We start from the raw sequence: 21,472 nt of genomic DNA, 5'->3' as shown, positions 1-21,472 counted from the left end.
TCAAAACGTAAGACGTCTTGACAAGCTTCATTATCTATTTGTCCTTCACATGACCGATGCATCGTTAGAGAACCTATACAAATTTAACGTTTAACCAGAACAAGGTAAATCAACTTTAGTTTTCTGCAAAAAATTTAAGTTTGTGTATCATCATACTTTTAAAGCGCAAGTGTCTGCCCTAAACTCAGACGAATGAATGTTTTTTTATTTATTTTTTTATTGTATTTTTTTTTTAAAGATCTCAATAAATGTGGAGGAAATTGTGCAACCTTTCGTAATAAATTCCTAACAAGTCATGTAAGATCTGTAACCAAAAATGAAGACTGCTGAATGCAGTCCATCAATCAAGATAATAAGAGGTCCTAACCATAGCGCTGACAAAGGACGTTTAGGATTGCCCTGAATTGTTGGAAATACTTAAAATTAATGAATATTTAGAGTGTTATTACTGTCGAATAAACTCTCAATACTTAAAGACACATACCTAATTATACAATGTTGCACCACCTCATTTACTATAATAATTTACCTTCTGCAAACGTTGCAAACAAGAACATATATTAGATTGAATAGTAGAGTAGTACTCGAAAACAAATATATAAAAAATGTGTATTTACCCCTAAGTGTGAATAAAATTGAAAATCCAACCATGACCAAGAAGAGAGCGCCTAAGACTAATCCTATTCCAAGAGGAACATGCTGGACACCTAAAAGAGGACATAGACATTATTCGATGTTGTTGCTCTTGGAACATTGGAACGATATCGAAATCAATTTGGTGCATTACGAAACATGGCATGCATATTTATATGGTGGTTCTGTGATTTAACATGTATATATAAAACACAATAGCAAAACTATGTTTGTATTACATTCGAAAATATTAATCCGCGACACTGATGCCAAAAAGTTTGTATCATGTGATGGTAATACTTAGTTCTATGCAAATGGATCATTTTAAAGTAAATGTAAGTTCTATACCAATAGCCACATTAAATGATCATGAAATCGTTGAACATCAAATTCACTTTAACATTGATACATATGTGAATCTTAAAAATGTTGTCATCAGATATTCTTGTTTTCATCTGGCATTCAGGGAAGTCACAGCGTAAATAATTTATTAGCTATTACGTGTATGCTGTCTGTATATAGATGCGAACGAGTTATTTTTCCAGTGGCCAATTAACGTGCGAGTTGGCTAGAACAAAAACCTTGAGGCCACTCGAGATATAAAACAGTACATGTACTACAACATATTTTACATAATCTAATTTATAATTAGCATCAGTTACTAACTTCTCTTGATATCCTTCCCGTATACATTCATTCATGATGAGCAAGAGCATCACAGAATAGTTGAATGAAGGCTTAATGAAGGAAAATGGATGACATCATAATTGTATGATGCACTTGCGAAAACGTATTTGGTAGACTATTGTTCGTTTAGTTCATTTTAAGCATTATTTAAAAATATTAGAGTAGTATGAACACTTGAAACCTTATAGTATTCATATACTAAAAGAAATATGTGACAAAGATCAATTGTTAAATATGCATTATTCTCTCTAAATACAAACATCTTTATTGCGGTGTATTTCAGATACTTCGAGTCGCAGTACACGTGTTATAATCTAACTCCAGCTGACGTGTCACAAATAGCACTTGCAATATCTAGTGTCAGACATTTATAAACGTATTTACCTTTAGTGACTTCTGTGTTGCCAACAACTGAAAGTAAATCATGTGCATATTAATATGATATAGAAAAACTCAAAATCAATCAGACAATTAATTATAGTCAATATAGATGGATTGCATATATATATATATGTATAACGTACACGAATATCTCAAAATAACTGTATGACTCCATAAAATACAAAAATGGATGGCATCATCATTTTATATTTTTGAATCTCCTTAAACCTAACATACCATTGTGCATCTCGTTCTTTTCATCTCCTCTCTCTCTGTCTCGGTCTCTCTCTGTCTCTGTCTGTCTGTCTGTCTGTCTGTCTCTGTCTCTGTCTCTCTCTCTGTCTGTCTGTCTCTCTCTCTATACATATATATATATATATATATATATATATATATAGAGAGAGAGAGAGAGAGAGAGAGAGAGAGAGAGAGAGAGATACAACTGTTTTTATCGATCCTTACAAACTGCCAGATATATTTATATTGTATGCAGTTATCGCTCTTTCCTTGATATTTCCTGTAGCTAAGCTTATGTCATCAGGGTTTTTCAATGCTGTCAGGTGACGCTGTATTTTGAATTTATTTTTTCATTTCGAGGGCACACAATACCAAGGATATTACTGAAAAAATTACAATTAGGAAAGCTACTGAAACAGGTACTGCAACTGGCACATGCCAAATTAACCAGCTTTAAAATAGTTTAAGTCACGATAGATAATTAGACCATTCTTGCGATTAAATTCGTCATGCAACCTGACCTTTATGACGTATTGGAAACACTAGATTTATTGTATAATATCGCAACAGATTTTGTCTCTTAGACATATTTGTGTGGTTACAAACCGGTCTCTTGGAGACCAAATGTTTTTTTATATTTCGTTGTTATTGTATGGAGAATGTACATAATTAGAATTGCATTTATTTATGTTCTTTATTTGACTAAAAGTCAATCTACTATGTAGGCCACATCGTACTTACATATACCAAACAAACTGATGAATATGCACAGTAAATACATAATTAATATACAATTACATGCTTACAAATTCCTTTCTATGCATTTCGACAATGTAGACCTATCAAACTTCCCTATTCTCATAAACAGACTGTGACATTTCTGGAAACTCCTATACATTGGAAGCAAATATTCGGTAGATTTGCAATCCTAGATGCTAGTTTTCAGTGACATTGGCCAGGAAGGTGATGCTCGTTCACGATAGATTTGGTGTCATAATAGGCGGCATATCACTAAAGTTACAGCCTCCTCAAAATTACACCGTTTCATATTAAATGACAGACAAACTCAGTTCGACCAGAATATACAGGGTTTTACGTCATCATATTTATTCTCTTTCTTAGCACTGCACTACACAGTAAACTGTGTCATATTGGTTGTTGACCTGTAAGTTGTTTTGTGTTTTAATGATTCTCATATCTCTGTTTCGGTATAGTTATGCTGTTCTTTATTTATTCTATGGTGTCGTAGTTTGCATAGCTGTCGTGGTTAAGATTTGAACTACTATACGTGCAGTACCGGGATCGATGAAGAACGGATTATGATTATCATCTGCTGTTTAATGATTGTCATCATCTATTGTGGTAGTGAACTCTTCAGATATAGAAGAGTCACTAAGTTTATGCATACTGTCAGATAATACGTATATTCTTGATCTTGATGGAAGAGATGGATGCATTATTTGAGTTGTTGACTAGTTTAATTCCTAAGCCTAACCCTGTTTTCCATGACTTTCAAATGTAATTGTGCTGATAATTTGTTCCTACTGTAATTCTAAATTAGTTGTCTGAAGATTTGAAGATAACAACACCTCCGAAGATTTGAAAAATGGTTTATTTATATTCAAATTTAAAAATATTTTCAGTTCATAAACATATGAACTTTGAACAAATTGAGGCACCTTGCATGGATGATATTAACATATTTTTAAAACTATTTGCTTGTGGTCATATTTGTTGCAAGTTTGTAATTGTGCCCTTTAGCTTCCATGCATCTAACAAGTGGTTATGTTTTCATTTCGTGAAATACAGTGAAAAATATTTAAATGCTCGTGTCATATGTGGATTAAATTGCTAATTAGTATGGTCAGACATGCATAAAAGGTGATATGGTGTATTAATACCGAAACAAGTCAATAATAAATAGCAGAGTTTTCACAAAAGATACATAATTATAATTTGTATCGTAGCCTGTGGCTATTCTGTATTATAAAAGTCATGATCTCGAAAAGCAAATCTTAAGAATATTTATCCAGAGAGCAAAAAATCTCTTCATGCTTAAATAAAATAATGTTGGACCATGCAAAGGCTGAAAACTACTTACGGTATAGGTCTTGTGTGTAAGCTGTTCCTTCTACACAACAGCTGCAGTCTGTACATACTTCACATGAAAACATGTTTAATTTGTCTTCCACCCTTAAATTTTCAATAGTCAAGACAGACGATCTGGCACATATGCGTCTCGTACAATTTAAATATGACCCATTTAGCTTCCACCTGTACTTAGCTCCCACAATATTTCCGGCAATGGTACATGATAGTTTCATCGGCTTATCCAGGGACGTCTTTGTGATTTTCATAATTTGCGGCATGTCTAAAAGAATATTAAACAAAATGAAACTATTTAGGAGAAATACCCAAATTATTAGGAGCTAAAATAATATTATCATTATTTCTTTATCTTGCACTGAAACGCAGGTGAGATTTTGTGACTGGTCCAAAACAAACATTATCTACATGAGACTAAAATTTTATTTTGCATGTGAAAGAACAAGGAATCTGCTGATGATTATTTTACAGATTGATTATATAAGTCAAAATGGGCGTTCTGAAATTCATGGTGGCTTTGTTCGGATTCTTTGTTTGACAGATTTTAGTTTGTTGTATCTTGTGATGTATCCAAATAGTCACATCTCTTTGTTTGATAACAATCAGAATTCAAATAAACATTTCATCAAGACATTATATTTATTTCAGAAGAGCATTGCAATTACACGCGCCCATGGAAAACAAATTCTCAAATGTTAATCGAATGATAGATTCATCGGCTTATGCAAGGTCGACATGGGCGATTTCACAATTTGCGGGATGTCTGAAGCACAACATGGAATGAAATGAAATAATATTTAAAGAATATACAAATATATTACAGGCAAAATAATATTTTAATCATCTCGTTAACGTGGCACTGAAGGCACAAGTCACATTTGTATTGGTACTATACTCAGGAACCTGAGACTAAAATCAAGTGTTGCATGTCCACGCACCTGGGATCTACTAATGAGTATTTTATAAGTGGACTACTAAAGTCAAACTAAGTTATTTGAATTGAGTGTTAGTTTTGCTGGCATTATTTGCTTCGAAATGTACTTTTTTGCCTGTGGTAACTTATTGCCTATCAAATAGTCAAATCATTCTTTGCAAGACAACAAATGTCCAATAAATAGTTCAGCAATACTCGCTAAATATTACAGATAAACATAAATATTACTACTACTACTACTAATACTACCACTAGTACTAATAATAATAATAATAATAATAATAATAATAATAATAATAATAACAATAATGATAATCCGGTGTTTAATATGATTGAGCAGATGAAATGCGTATCAGATTTGATTCGTCTATATTCAAAGAATGGCCGCATAACAGCTTATAATTATTGTACATAAAAATAACATTTTGGCATTTTATGCAGAGATAACTATAAGGGTAAGAAATACAAATATAAAATAAACACTATCAATAATCACTTGAACATGTTGTGAGTAGTGAACATAATATCGAACTCTTATGCAATTATATTGTCTTATCCTAAAAATGCTGAAATAATAACAGTGAACTTTCAGAGAATTCTTCATGCATGCGTGTATGCCTATTAACAAGATGCTTTAGGTATGTGTATATCAATTAACATGATGATTTAAATATGTGTATAACAATTGACATGAGGATTTAGGTATGTGTACATTCATTAACTTGTACACCGACTTAGACATACCCGTCTTTTGTAATGGTTTCTCTGATAATACGCAATTATCTTGTGCGTACATATAAGACAAATCAAGATTTAGGAAGAGAATTATAGTATTTTATTAATTTTTGTGCCTCAGTAACTTTTGTTATATGCTGATTAATTATTCCTTTTTGTTCAGAAAATAATAATAATGATAATAATAATAATAATAATGAGGACTTTATATAGCACCTAATCTTCAGAAGCTCTAAGCGCTTTACAACTTTAAACAACACCGATAAGATAAGAAACATAATAATATTATTACAAAAACAAACAACATGAAATTAGAAAAACATTAAAAAAATAAAAAACATGCTGAGAATATTTCAGGTAGGAAACATTATTAGGTCTTTAAGTTTGTTCTTGCTGTCGAAATAAGTGAGTTTTGAGAGCCCTCTTGAATGTGATCACTGTGTCTTTGTGTCGAAGTTCAGTGGGCAATTCATTCCACGTTGCTGGGACCTGGTATGCAAAAGAACGCTGTCCATATGACTTTGTTTTCATACTTGGAATAATGAGTATACGATTGTCAGAAGAGGAGCGTAATTATCTTGCTGTTGTGTACACATGAGTGAGGTCAGATAGGTATATTGGACTAGAGTCCGACAGTGAAATGTAGCACAGAGAACAAATTTTGTGTTTGATTCCGAATCGAATGGATAGCCAGTGTAGGGTATAGAGCAGCGGGCAGGTGTCCTCTGATCGTGGTACTCTAAGTATGATCCGAGCAGCTGTGTTTTGAACCTTTTGAAGTTTCTGGAGTAGATATTGAGATGAACCAGACAGAATTGAGTTAAAATAGTCCAGTCTTGAAAGTACTAATGAACACACAAGTGTTTTAGTGGCATCAACTGAAAGATATTTGCGAATTGAGCTGATGCGTCTCAGCTCAATATATGCAGCCTTGCATATGTTCATGACATGTTGGCGCAATGTAAGAGTACTGTCCAGAGTAACTCCTAGGTTTCGTACTGATTTTGTGAAGTTAATGTTGGCGTTGCTGATTTTTATTGTTTTAGGTAAAGGATGTGAATGAGAAAGTCTTTGTGTTGTGATCAGAATGGCCTCAGTTTTATCATCATTCATCTGCAGCTTGTTATATGTCATCCATGATTTCACATCAGAAATGCACCTCTCTACACCTTGAATGGTAGCATCAACATCAGTTGGGTGGCTAGTTTTGTATATTTGCGTGTCATCAGCGTACATTTGATGAGACACTGGATGATGATATATGACACTTGAGAGCGACTGAGTGTACAGAATGAAGAGAACACGTCCAAGAACAGACCCTTGTGGAACACCACAACATAGATCAACTTGGTTGGAGTGTATTCCATTTGCACATACAATTTGTGTCCTGTTAACCAAGTATGACTTGAACCACAGTAAGGCTGTATCATGAATGCCAAATACATGCTGGAGACGATGAAGTAATATATCATGGTCTATTGTGTCAAATACTGCAGACAAATCAAGGAGGGTGAGGACTGTAATCTTTCCGCTATCCAATGCAGAGAGAATGTCATTAACTACTTTTAAAAGAGTAATTTCAGTACTGTGGCAAGGGCGATATGCAGAATGTAAATTGCTAAAATGACTGTTTGAATTTAGATGAGATACAAGCTGTGATAGAACAACCTTTTCTAAGATTTTTTAAATGAATGGGAGATTAGAAACTGGGCGGTAGTTCTTTAAATCGTTATGGTCTAGTGTTGGTTTCTTCAGCAGAGGCTTTACAATGGCAGTTTTGAAAAATGATGTGAATTCCCCAGATGAGAGAGAGGTATTAATAACATCAGTTAGTGAAGGCAGTACTGGATCTAAGCACTCAAGGAAACGACTTTCAGATTGAAGCAGAAAAGAAAATGCACCAACATGTTCCAGATACAAGAAGCTGGCATGCTTTGATTGCAAAAGGAAGAAGCAAACATAGTACGTCCAGGCCCAGTTTCTGCAACCACTTAAAGCGTCACTACTACGCCCAACGCTAATGATTGATAATACTTTTCGAAACAATACTACAATTAGGCCAAGATAATACTAATACCTGTTGAAACAAGAGCACCTTTTTCTTCGAACAGCCATTTTTTCCTTTCACTTAATGGTAACTGTACTATCATTGCGTTATTCCATGTTATTGATATTTATTTCGCTTACTTTCTGTTTAAATGGCTCTTATTTGTGCTCCACGACTTTTAACTTCCTGATAAATCATTTAACTTTGTTAGTTTGATTATGTTCTTTAGCAACTTTTTTCTTCTTCATTTTTGTTGCATTGTCCTCAAGTATGTCGAGATTTGTTGTCACTGATTATATTTCTGAATTTGCAAAATCAACTGTAGTTACATGTCAACTTAATTATTATGCCCCTAGTAAACAATCTAGGAATATTTATTCCTCTAGTCAAAACTTTATATGGGTGAACGTTCAGATTTTTTCATTTGATTCGTAGAATCAATATTTTACCAAAAATATTTCTGAATAAATTTATTTTCATTTCTTTTTCATCCAATTGGATGGGGGGGGGTCCAACATAAATTCGAACGTTGGGTTTAGAAAATTTTTGGTAATAAAATGTTTCATTTCTAATTTTAAAATATGGTTATTATAACTTATGCTCTTCTTCACTTAATATTATATTCAGCAAAGGTTTTTTCATTAGTTGAGCAATAAATGTTTTCTGAATGGGTGTACTAGGACCAGAAGTCTTTGTCAGGAATAGCATCTCTTGTAGTTGTATCAACACTAGGACCAGGAGACTTGATCATGAAAAAAATCACTTTTAGTTGCATCCGCACTAGAAGGAGGAGTTGTATCAGGAAACACTTCTCTTGTAGTTGTATCAGCACTAGGATCAGGAGTTGTAACAGGAATAACATCACTTGGAGGTGTATCAGCACTAGCTCCAAGCGACGTTTGGAGTAAAGAGGGATTTAATTACTTTAAAAAGCCAGCAACTGTTTAAAATAGACGTAACTTGAAAATGGCATGAATGCGATTTGAAACTAACTTTAAGATGACCTCAAAATAACTTCAATAGCTATTTAGGACATTTGCAACTGACGTGCAAAATAAACTTAAGAATTCCGGCAAGTTCTTGAAAGAAAAACTGAAGAGAAGGTAAAGGTTACTAAGACAACAGAGAAACGATTCAGGTAGAACTGAACTTTGGTAAACAGCTTGAAAGCGTACAACAATTTTTAAAAGCAAACAATGCAGAAATACGACAACATGGCGTGGCTACTGCGAGTACCGTACTTCTAAAGAATTAATTAATTTTGGGCCGTCATAACTGTTCTGCAGGCCTTCTTGTCGTGATTCAGTTGGATGCTACAACTCACAGTGGGTTTGTATTACATGATAGCTGCCGTAGTTGTTGCTGAAGTTGTATATTCATAAAAGCACAAGTAAAAGTATATGTGATTTGGTTCTCAATGGGTTCTTCAATGCAAACAATTTTTTGTGCGGCCGCTGCCACCAAACTTGTGACGTGATCGTGATGTGAACTGTTTCCTTTCTGATTACTAAAGAGACTGATGAAACCGATTCGTATGTGAGAGTGATAATACCAAATCCATGTTGACATTGTGAAATAAGATGTAATTGTTGAGTTCTGTGTAAGACTGCGAACGAAGGAAAGAATCAAAATACCATCATCTCATATGTGAAAATCTGTGTGTGTGTGTGTTTGTGTGTGTGTGTGTCTACTGTACTTTAACATAGTACTTACTGTCTTGTATAATTGCTCATTTTAACTGTGTGATTGATGTTAGCGCACTTGAAATCGAAACCGCCTCTTCTGATAGCTACCTACATCAGCTGTATATGCCTGTGCGCGTTTGTGTTTGTGTGTGCTTTATATTTATTTCATACAGCCGACACTAATATATCCTTCTCTTATTTAAAAGACTATTACATATTACTAATCTATCTCTCGTGGTAGTTTTCTTGCAGGTGCATAATAAATGAAAACTGCCTTTCCAACATCTACATACATTAGTTGTGTGTGTAAGCGTTTGTGTATTTGGTTTGTATACGTTTCAATAAGCTTAAGCCAAGCTCTATCATTTAGCTGGCGTAATAAATTTCGTAACAAAGTCGAAACAACCACAACCATTCTATATGTGCATCGTTCGTGTATATCGTATTTATTTTATTGATTTTATTTAGCAAACACAACTTTCTCCGTCTTTAATTTGCTCAAGAACACAGTTCCTTTAAAATAGTCGCGTTTTTTAAATGCATGTAAACGTGCAATTGATATAATTTCCTAATTTATTATTATTTCTTGAAAAAATGAATGTTGATTGTAATCGATCTCATTGTTCCCACATGATCATTACAACACATTATTTTTACTATGAATGTAGTCATCTTCTTGACACTTTTGATTTCCTTCGAAACTACATGAATAGTACCGAACAATGAGTTGTCACCGTGGTATTGAAATACGAAAACGATGATTCAGGTACAATTGTAACGTGTCATTTCACTGCGACTGCACTGTATTATAAAGTGCTTTCACAGTAAAAAGTACTATTCACTTTCATTTTTTCATCCATATTACAAAAAGAAAATTCGTCACAACTTGTTTATGATTGTTCGGAATTTATTATGACCCATCTTTCAGTTTTTGCTTGGGGAAAATAGAACATAGCGTGAGGAGAACAAAAACAACAATACAAAGGAAGTAAAATGAGAACAAAAAAACACGTCATCCACTGGTATGGAGTACAAACATTTTAATTCAAGTGCATATCTTTATAGACTTTTTTGTTCTAAATTTCTGATAAAGAAATATGAGCAGCAAATATTAAAAAGAACATGACAAAATCAGATATGTTAGCAGATATTGGGTAACTTGAAATGTGTGCAATCCCAGCCCCATTTACTAGTGTCGACAAGCTTTTCCAGAAGATACTGATACAGACTATCATCGCATTGTCCTTTATATAATTAAACGTTTTTCACAGAATTAGGCAAAGAAATAACTTGGTTATGTCTTAAAACTATCCGACTATTTCTCGTTGTACATGCGTACAACGTTATCTAGGGTGAATGTGTTTTTCCAGGTAAGCGACTGTATTAACATGTGCCTAGCCACAGATTACTTGTGACGAGGTAACATGACTAACATGATATGCACGGGTATTCTACCCTGACTTGTACTAACTCTCCTATGGATTTAAGTAAGACCAATTTCTAAAACGACACTGGTCGTTTTTGGATCACATCAAGGAGTGTACGCTCTCCATTGTTCTCCAGCCATAGGGGTAAGTGTTAAATTTACATTTTCATTTGATATGCGAAGCTTATTCGGTTTGTAATGTCTTATCGCGTAATAATGCATTTATTGCAACGCAGATTTAAAGTATTGAATTACAAGTCACTGTTAGAGGTTAAAGTATTATCATGTATCTAGAGATTATGCAGAAACTATTGTTATTACCAATTTGGTTTTATTGTTGCTGACTGTGTTTATAGCTGATTCTGACTGTTTGTAGCTGACTGTGTTTGTAGCTGACTGTTATTGTAGCTGATTGTGACTGTCGCTGTGATTGTGTCGATGAAGTGTGATTGTAAATGTGACTGTGAAGATGACTAGAGCGGTCTGATGCTGTCCGAAGCCGTCTAAAGTTGCTTAGAGCTATCTGGAGTTTCCAGAACATTTAATGATACATGTTGTCGATACGTATGTATGTACGTATGTCTGTGCTACGGACGTAGACGTAGCAAATTAGAAAAAGTGCTGTATGCTGTCTGTACGTGTAACGTATGACTCTACTCGTGGTGGATTCATAAAGTGTGCGAGCGGTCGATAAGAGCGTGGACCAACCCAAGGAATCATGCGACTGTACAAGGGGTCTAGAAGCATACGTTTGGATCAATTATTGTTCCGTTGCATTTTTGTTTTTATATTCATGAGATTATTTTGAATCTTCGTTGTGTTCTTAAGATTTTGAATCTCAATAGAATTCATATTCGAGATCAGGTGAATATCTTATTGTGTATGAATGTTGTGTTGAGTGACTTGAGTAAATCGTATGTTGAGAGCGTGAGAGATTCATTGTATTTTTACATCATATATTTATCTTTATTAATTCATTCATAAATTTCCATCTTTCTCACATTGTGTTTGTCTTATTCATTTAGTCCAAAAACCCACTCATTTTTTTGTGTACAACGATTCCCGATGGTGATTTATATATATTGCGTTGTATTTTGAAATAGTGAGTTCGGTTCAACCTATGCCGCACGTGCGATGTGCTTTCGATGGGAAGAACCGAATACCTTCAGTGCACAGACGATATCTGTGTATAAATACCTCACCGTTGATAAAACTCTTTACATTACGGATAGTCTTGTCTGTCAGCGGTCTACTATAAGGACTTGTAGATCTTCAGCTGTTGAGGTATGTAAGTTTATTAATGTATTGTGTATAAGATATAACTATTGTTCTATAACGTTTTATGTATGTTTGCTATGTAGCTTTGGTTTACGCAACATAACGCACGTATTTATATTCTTGTTTGCGAATTAGCAAGGGATTCATATTAATAATATAAAGCTACATTTTTAAGAAATATTTAGTATAGTAGGATTCTCATCAAGCAGGATTAGGTTTACTTCTGAACCTGTTGTTGTGTGATTATTGTACCGGTAACGTAATCCATAAAACTTACCGTGTATAACGTCATTACGTTATTATGCCCGTGTCATGTATAGTACACGGTATTGGATATATTTTCAGCTGTTCGGAATGTCCGGAGTGTCCGAAGTGTGTAGAGCTGTGTAGAGCTGTCTGGAGTAGATTGATTAATTAGGGTATCCAGAGTGACTAGAGTGACCCGAGTGACCCGAGCGTTCAAAGTTATCAGAGTGATCGGGGTCGACGTGGTGCAAGCTGTAAAGCCAACCACAGGAATTAACCGCAGGAGCCGTGAAGTTGAACTGTAGCAGCCTTGGAGCGGAAAGAAAGTGCACTGATGACGGACTGTATCTCCTTACATATAATCAATTAGCCGTTGGCTAATTTTGGGGTTCGTAAAACCCATTGCATCTTCAGGGACTGTAAAGATAAGTTGAATATCTGTCCCTTTTTATCACCATAATTTAATCACCTAGTGAATTAATTGTACAACATGAGTAAAATTCTATACTGTTTACTAGCTGAGTAAACAATATCCATATTTTCATTGTGAAATCGTTGTGTACCATTCACCCAATGTCTTTGTATTTTGTAAAGTACTTTATTTGTATTTTTCATTATTAAGCCTGTGCGTTCTTATGTTAATTAAATCCAATATTTGGATTACATATACACGCACATATTCATAATTAATTGCTCATTTAAATCATTCATTATAAAACCTTGTATTTATATTGTCAAAAGTGTTGTGTTCTGAATCCGAAAATCCCACCCGGTTATCATGTTACAATCATATAACAATAACATAATAATAAAACTGTCAATGGTAAAATAGAACTGTCAACATGAGGCAGGCATTGCTTTCTCTAAAACAAGAACAAAACAAAATATGAAATCTTTAGGTTTACAGTCATCATTTTCTGTGAGATTTGGCAACTGACAGTTTATACCACGCTAGGTGCAGAAAAAATGTGTATAATATATTGGGCCACGTCTTTGATGAATAATTTCAATTGCATCACATCAGTTGAAGGGAAATGAAGGGGAGGTTTCCGTTGGTCAGAACATAATCATGTATTCAGACCAAATTGTGTTTATTTCTGTATAAACTGTACGGAAAACAAATTTAAACTAACTTCTATAAATTGAGTCACGTGGAAAGTTAACTAATCTAGACTGAATTTGAATGCATACAGACTGCATTCCTATCAAACGAAATAAAAGCGGTACGTTTATATATTATGTAGAAAATTGAATAAATTGACTTGACATAATTAAAAAACACATTTTTGTTGTTTTTTCGAATTTAAATAATTCTTTCTTTGACAAGATTTGAAACAGAAAAGTTGGAACTCAGAATCTGCCAAGAATATTGGGGCGACCGCACTTTCACTGCAGCTCGTTAAATCTTTAGGTAAAAGGATATAAGGATTGGGAGGACGGAGGATCAATACCATTTACTGCACAGATCAGATAACTGTAACATCCTTCCTCGTGACACTAATCCCTCATCATTCATGAAGTTTCAATAGCATCTGAAACAACGCCATTTTCCGCAGTTAAACAAAGTAACATTTGATATTTGAAACATATTTTAGGATTTTGGACTTTCTTTTATCTAGATATTCGCACTACATAAATTACAAGTATGCTTGGAAGTCCTACATAAGGAACAATAACCGCATTAGATTACAAACAAATACGATTACAATGTGCTTTTATTTACATTCATGAGTGCAACAAAATAAAATTGTTTTTTCAAGAGGATTACACTTCAGAAATCTTAAGGTATGTATATAATCATTCATAATTGTATTATCCCCTAAAAGTGCTATAAAAAATAACATTTCGAGAAGAATTTGTTTTACGATCCGCTGACTTGACGAAACAATTCACTCACCAGCATACCGTTTTATTTTGAATTTCATACATGGAATTTATTATCTTCCGACGTGCTAATTTATTCAATACATGTTCGGCTATTGCGTTATGGGCAAATGATCCTTTCTAACGGATATATATTCAGTTAAGAGTAGCAACAGAAAATACACACAATTTATAAACTTTATAGCAATTTTGTATTCCTTACACCGCTAACTGTACAAATATATTTAAAGTTTAATGCGCCAGAAGTTCACAAGCGATTATCTTTAACGCTTAGAGATCATTGTCAACCATTAATCATAGTTACAAACATATTTTTATTAGAAAGAAAGAAGTAAAACTTGCAGAGCAATCAACCCGAACTTCAAATTAACTTTGTGATACATATTTTCCCTTCGCAAAGACCCTAGTAGTAGCTCGATTATGCCATACAATTCACAGGGAATCTATGAATATAGCCTTGGCAGAAATCATAATCCCTTTCAAAAGATAGAAAGTCGCTTACAGTAAAACAACCCGTAAAATCAAATGTAATAAGGCTTTGTTTGCTGTACCTTGTACTCACACTGGTGCACAGGTCAGTACATTTTTTCTGCCAATACCGCCCTCCTCCTAGTAGAAAAAACAAGCTGGCTGACTCATTTTGGAGCAGTTTCCGAATCTCCTGGACTATGGAAATTCGATAGGTGGCAACCTAATTATTCTTGGAGATTTCAACTTTCACTTGGACTATCCCAGAAACCCAAACACATCAAAAGTCAAAGATTGCATCAATGTTTTCAACCTCAAACAGTCAGTTAACCAACCCACCCATAAACATGGTCACATTTTAGACTGGATTCTTCATAGACCTGATTTTAACATTCTACGGTCCTCCCTGGTATCCCATGACCTTGCATCAGATCACCTCTGCATTATATGCCATCAGCCCCCAACCCTCCACCTTTATCTACTATTAAGAGAAACCATCGTATGATAAATAGAACCAAACTAATGCAGGATATCCAAGCTAACCCAACAAGTTGCTTAACTCCTACCGCAGAACTCGATAACTGCCTGCGGTCATTGCTTGGCAAACAGGCCCCAGCACCAAGTGCAGAGTTATCAATTAAAAAGTGTTATCCATGGTATAGCAGTGTTAGGGACCAGCTTCGCATGCTAAAAGAGACCGCCGTAAAGCTGAGAGACTTTGGCTATCCACCAGACTCGCTATTCATAAGCCAATCTATGAAGCCACTAAGTAGAATGTCACAAATATAGTCCATGCAGTGAAATCAGCCCACTACACTACTAAGATCATGGAAAGTTCCAGCTGCAGAGAGCTCTTCGAGATTACTAACAACCTAATGTCAAGGCACAAATCTACACCACTTCCAACTACCTTCTCTCCAGTCGTCCTTCCGGACATGTTTGCAAATTTCTTCCGTGACAAAAAAGTACAAACCATTAGAGATAAGCTTAACACCACAATCTCAATTGACTCGTCGTCACCATACAGTTGGGATACAGAATTTGAGCGCCAACTATTAGCAGCATTTGAACCTGTCTCTATGGATTTCGTACGCACAATCGTGATGAAGAGTGTACCAAAGTCATGTGAACTTGATCCAATTCCATCATCACTGCTGCTTGAGTGCTTAGATCCAGTATTGCCTTCACTAACTGATGTTATTAATACCTCTCTCTCATCTGGGGAATTCACATAATTTTTCAAAACTATTATTGTAAAGCCTCTGCTGAAGAAACCAACACTAGACCATAACGATTTAAAGAACTATCGCCCAGTTTCTAATCTCCCATTCATTTAAAAAATCTTAGAAAAGGTTCTTCTATCACAGCTTGTATCTCATCTAAATTCAAACAGTCTTTTCGCAATGTACAATCTGCATATCGCTCTTGCCACAGTAATGACACTCCTCTTCTAAAAGTAGTTAATGACATTCTCTCTGCGTTAGATAGCGGAAAGATTACAGTCCTCACCCTATTTAATTTGTCTGCAGCATTTGACACAATAGGCCATGATATATTACTTCACCGTTTCCAGCATGTATTTGGCATTCATGATACAGCCTTACTGTGGTTCAAGTCCTATGTGGTCAACAGGACACAAATTGTATCTGCAAATGGAATACACACCAGCCGAGTTGATATATGATGTGATGTTCCACAGTGGTCTGTTCTTGGACCTCTTCCCTTCATTCTGTACACTCAGTCGCTCTCAAGTGTTACAGGTCATCATCCAGTCTCACCAACTGTACGCTGATGACACCCAAATATATAAATCTAGCCACCCAACTGAAGTTGATGCTACCATCCAAGGTGTAGAGAGGTGCATTTCTGATGTGAAACCATGGATGACATGTAACAAGCTGAAGATCAATGATGATAAAACTGAGGCCATTCTGATCACAACACAAAGACTTTCTCATTCACATCCTTTATCTCAATCAATAAATATCAGCAACACCAACATTAAATTCACAAAATCAGTACGAAACCTAGGCGTTACTCCGGACAGTACTATCACATTGCACTATCATGTCATGAACATATGCAAGGCTGCATATCTTGAGCTGAGACGCATCAGCTCAGTTCGCAAATATCTTTCAGTTGATGCCACTAAAACACTTGTATGTTCATTAGTACTTTCAAGACTGGACTATTGTAACTCAAGTCTGTCTGGTTCATATCAATATCTACTCCAGAAACTTCAAAAAGTTCAAAACACAGCTGCTCGGATTATACTTAGAGTACCACGATCAGAGCATACCTCCCCGCTGCTCTATACCCTACACTGGCTATCCATTCGATCCAGAATCAAACACAAAATGTGTTCTGTGCTACGTTTCACTGTCGGACTCTAGTCCAACATGCCTATCCGACCTCACCCATGGGTACACACCAGCAAGATACCTACACTCCTCTTCTGAAAATCGTATACTCATTATTCCCACTATGAAAACAAAGTCATATGGACAGCGTTCTTTTGCATACCAGGTCCCAGCAACGTGGAATGAATTGCCCACTGAACTTAGACACAAAGACACAGTGATCACATTCAAGAAGGCTCTCAAAACTCACTTATTTCGACTGAAGAAGAAACTTAAAGACCTAATAATGTCTCCTACCTAAAATATTCTCAGCATGTTTTTTAAAGTTTTCTAATTTCAAGGTGTTTGTTTTTGTAATCATATCATTATTTGTTTTTTATCTTATAGGTGTTGTCTAATGTTGTAAAGCCCTTAGACGTTCTATACATTAGGCGCTATACAAAGTCCTCATTATTATTATTATTATTATTATTATTACTGACACGAAGAGATTTTTGATAGAAACCTTTGGAACATTGTCATAATGTAGTTAATTTGAATATGTAAATGTTATTATTATTATTATTATTATCATTATTATCATTATTATTATTATTATTATTATTATTATTATTATTCGATATGATTATATAATAGCTAAATAATACTGAAGATAAACAACACTTTCATTAATTTTCTTCCATTTACATTTAACACGATACACAAGTAAAATGCACAGTTACTGCTATTACGACATAAAACATTGCGATTATGGTAAGAAATATTAAATATCGCAGAATAAATGTGATACGAGTCAATAATACAGAGAATGAAATTGACAGAAGTAAAATATTATTGTTTACAAATCCTGTCGGTAAAATTATACAGAAAATAGATAAAGTCGTATGACAAAGATAATCTTGAAGAAATCAATGTTGGATCACAAATTACTTTCCAGTTTTGTTTGTGGACTGACATAGAAAAATTGACACTTACTGACACGAGAATCACAAGCTTTCACAGTTGTCCATACCGAGGATTCATCATATAATTTCTTCGTTTCTTTTAATTGTGACAAGCACTGGTAGCGGTACAAACAATCCGCAAGTTGTCTATTTCTGTGCAAAGAATCAAGCATTAGGAAGGCTGTTTATGAATATACAGCATAAATAGGATGATAGTGATTACAAATTAAGACATGTGTGCTTAATAAATGCAAATAATATCTTTAGGAAACGTACGCGTTGTATTAGCAGCGTCTTGCAATCGGCAAATGTTTATCTAAAATGTGTAAGATAGATATTTTGGTAGATTTTTGAAAGCTTAAATCAACACATTTTTAATTTTAAAGAAAGTCTTCTCGGGCTTTAATTATCCTGAAATGGACAATTTAATTTAGTTCTTTCAGTAAAATCTTGCATCTGTATCTACAGAGTGTCTGTGCATGTGTGTGCGTGCGTGCGTGCGTGTGTGTCAACCATACACATTTTCATGAGATTAATTAATCGCTGGTTTTGTATGATCTAAATTATCTCCTAAATTATTTTATTAATAATTCATGCGTTCAACAGATCCACAAGATTGTGTAAGTTTATGGATACATTCTCTCCGCGTCTAGGGAGCTATCTTTTGAGGTTTGTAATCTATAAAACAATCTTTACCGGCTGGCTACATTTAGACGATACGAAATTGATGGCACATTCTGGGATACACGTTATTTTTACTGCTCATTCGGACTGAATGTAGCGGTTGCTGCTTTATCAACCGTAAAACAGCCCCAGAGAACTATTACCGCACACCTGTTAAAAGTAGTACATTTCAAAGAAGCCTGCGACTGGTAAAGAGAAGACACACATCGTCACTAAATACTTTATATGTATAGACCTTGACCTTTGCCTCAGAATGATCACTACGTGGTAATTATTTACAGTGTAAGTCTGAATAAAATGACCAGTGACTGTATGTGGGCACTACCTGCATGAAGAGGCAAGAGCAAATGCTGTTTTCTTTCGGAAAGTTCTTATAGCGTATGAATAGTAATTTGCTGCGTTTAGATGTGCTTTGCCTTGGAGCGGCGAAGGTAAACACTAAGGTCAATTCAGAATGTTAGTATCTTTTTAGAAGAGGTCATATTTAAAGACAGAGACGTACAAGATCTAAGATAGTTACACGTGTGTTGGCCGCACGAGACAAATGTAGATCTTATAACTTAAGCAACGAACCTGCAACCATGACATTTTATCAACTATGTCAAAACAGCCAAAGAGTCATATCCATATTACCAAATTGTCATGGCAGAAGTGTTAAACAGGGTCATCGAAGCTATTTTTTGCAATAAATAGTGTCATTCCTCATAACTCAACGCATTACTTGAATGGTCTAGCACAGCGATTTTCCTAAACAAGAATATTTTGCCATTTCAAATGTCTAACAAATATGATTATGCAAGATATTTCCAGTTCAAAACGAAGAGTGCTTGTAGTGACTGATTACACACAAAGTACGTACTTTGGGCACCAGCCCAAAAGAGGTACCAGCCGAAATTCAGATTAAGTGTTAATGATAAAATCTAATGAATTCTATATGACCATTTCGATCTAAATGTATCAGTGTCTTGATTTGAAATGATGGTAACACTGGTATTTTCCCTTTTAGCTTCTAATATTGTTTTTTTGCGTTTCACATTATGTGTGATGAGTACCATCATATGTTCAGTACTTAGAACCTTGGAAGGCCTTACCTGGGCATAGGGTGTGTGTCTTTGTGTGTGGGGGGGGGGGGCGTGTGGGGGTGTGTCTGTGTGTGTGTGTATTGGAATTTAAACAGATTTAAAAATGTTTCAGTCATATCGCTACGATGTCTGCAGTGTCTTTCACTAAGGCATCATACCGCAGACATGTAGCATCATGTCTCACCCAGCCACATTATCTTAACACCAGGCCGACCAGTCTTAACACTAACCTTTAATGCTGAGCGCCAAGCGAAGTAGCTGCTAGCACCATTTTTATAAGACTTTGGTATGAATTAGCCAGGATTTTAACCCGCGACCTCAACCTACCGCAACCGAGGCCGACGCTCTAACCACTTAAGCTACCAGAGCGGTCTCAGAACTAAGAACACTTCCTGTTGTTTCTGTAAAATTGCACAAAAAGTAAATCCATCTCACCTTTACAACTGCATTTTGATGAAGATGAAAACATTAGCTGCTTTTTGACGATCGGTTGCAGACATTGAATGTCATTGTAAGAAAGTAAAGTTCAAGTCTTCTAAAAATACGCTGGATACCAATCTTCATAGTATTAATAGCATATAAGATCATACGATTAGTTATTTGTAAGTAAAATTCAATAATAAAATTAAGTTCATTTAAGACATGTTTTAAACAATACTTCTTCAAATGCACAGTTGATGGCATACAAAAGAGTTAAATTGGAACTAGAAAAAGCTTCCACCGTATTGTTTGTAATTTCTTTGTAAATGAAGTACGAAACAAAAAAGAAACTACATTACTGTTTTCTTTGTAAATGGTGACGTTCCCTCAAAGAAATCCAAACATCAAACATACAAGTAAAACTTTATCTGAATAGAGGAAACAGGGGTTAACCAGCTGTCTTTTAGGAAAAAGATTTTGAAACGCTAATATCTTCTTGTAAAACCATGAGTTCTGTCTTTGAAGCGGTGTACGAATTAAACATGCCGCTTAAAATATTCGAATCCATGTTAATGTTCTTAGCTATCTGAATACCTTGGTTCTGACCGGAATCGGAAGAATGCCCATCTGAAATTCAACAATGAATAATGAACATGAGCAGCTTTAATTTTTAAAACTAGAAAAAAAACCATTGAGAATTTATATTTTTAATGATCAAGTAACCATATTTCATTCCTTCCATCAGCAACTTTAGTAATGAATGAAAGGTTTCATCTTCTTCCATAAATATTTCTTTTATCGCTGCATGTTTTAAGACAAAAGATAAACAGTTTCTGAAAAAGAGCTTAAATAGTCTCTATTTGTTTGCTTTGACGGAATTATACCTGACGATGGTGTCTTAACTATATTTTTTTCTCAATGCGAAATGAGTAAATGTTGCGCGTAGGAAACAAATAATAGTAATAGATATCTAATGACAAAGGCATTCATGTGGCTCGTAGAAAAGAAATCTTCCACAGCAACTCTGACAAATTTTGCAAGTCATGAACACAATGAAAGGGTATTTTCTTTGCATGTTATAATGACAAGATTTTTGCAGAAAAAATACTCTTTCTTAAAACTATTCCGTTAATCTGCAGTCTTTGTTTCACATTTATATTTTAAAGAATAATAATATAGTTTTTTTTGGTTTTTATGTGAGTAGTTTCTTCCACATGTAGACAGTATACCTTCCA

The 21,472-nt window shown here is 34.8% G+C and overlaps 1 long non-coding RNA gene across 1 annotated transcript in view; it reads right to left on the bottom strand.

Moving 5' to 3' along the window:
• Positions 1-525: 525 nt before the first annotated feature.
• LOC149793563 (uncharacterized) overlaps positions 526-21,472 on the bottom strand; it is an 89,442-nt gene continuing 68,495 nt past the window's right edge. The window contains exons 2-3 of the long non-coding RNA XR_016423065.1: positions 1,705-1,731; positions 526-707 (exon numbers count right to left, since the gene is read on the bottom strand). This is a non-coding gene — a long non-coding RNA (uncharacterized LOC149793563). The remainder of the gene's footprint in view (positions 708-1,704; positions 1,732-21,472) is intronic.

Source organism: Sinohyriopsis cumingii, chromosome 8, assembly GCF_028554795.1.
Source record: "Sinohyriopsis cumingii isolate HCF-2022 chromosome 8, ASM2855479v2, whole genome shotgun sequence".
NCBI lineage: Eukaryota > Metazoa > Mollusca > Bivalvia > Unionida > Unionidae > Sinohyriopsis > Sinohyriopsis cumingii.
Note: the sequence above shows the minus strand (reverse complement) of the source record. Positions and strands in the feature narration are given on the sequence as shown.